This window comes from Sinocyclocheilus anshuiensis, unplaced genomic scaffold (assembly GCF_001515605.1).
Source record: "Sinocyclocheilus anshuiensis isolate Anshui unplaced genomic scaffold, SAMN03320099.WGS_v1.1 scaffold160, whole genome shotgun sequence".
Lineage (NCBI taxonomy): Eukaryota > Metazoa > Chordata > Actinopteri > Cypriniformes > Cyprinidae > Sinocyclocheilus > Sinocyclocheilus anshuiensis.
In genome coordinates this window covers 2,188,849-2,189,602 of record NW_015554119.1, presented here as the reverse complement: position 1 = coordinate 2,189,602, position 754 = coordinate 2,188,849, and positions in this window count along the sequence as shown.

Sequence of the window (754 nt, the reverse complement as noted above, 5' to 3'; positions counted from 1 at the left end):
TATATATATATATATATATATATATATATAACATTTCTGTCCCCCTCACTTCTGAAATGATGGCTACGCCCCTGCAAAGTGCACACACACAGCAGTGAACACACACACACCGTGAACACACACCCGGAGCAGTGGGCAGCCATTTATGCTGCGGTGCCCGGGGAGCAGTTGGGGGTTCGGTGCCTTGTTCAAGGGCACCTCAGTCGTGGTATTGAAGGTGTATATATATATATACACACACATACATATACATTAAAATTTCAAATAAATGTACTTGTTGTTGATTAACTTTCTATTCATCAAAGAAGCCTGAAAAAAACAAAAACATTATGCAGCAAAACTGTTTTCAACATTGATAATAATGAAAATTGTGTGTTTCATAGTAAATCAGTATATTAAAATTATTTCTGAATCATGTGATCATGTGACACTGAAGACTGGAGTAATGATGCTGAAAATCCAGCTTTGCATCACAAGAATAAATTCAATTTTAACGTATATTCAAATAGAAAACAGGTAATTTAAATTGAAATAATATTTCACAATATGACTTTTTTTTTTTTTATCAAATAAATGCAGCCTTGGTGAGCATAAGAGACTTTCTAAAAAACATAAAACATTCGTACCAACCCCAAACCTTCATGACACCAGCTGTTGTCTGTCCCACACGTAAATTGCAAAGTAAAAATAGATGCTTTTTTATTTAATGTTTATATAAACTCTCATTCTTAACATCCAACAGCTGTATTTAATT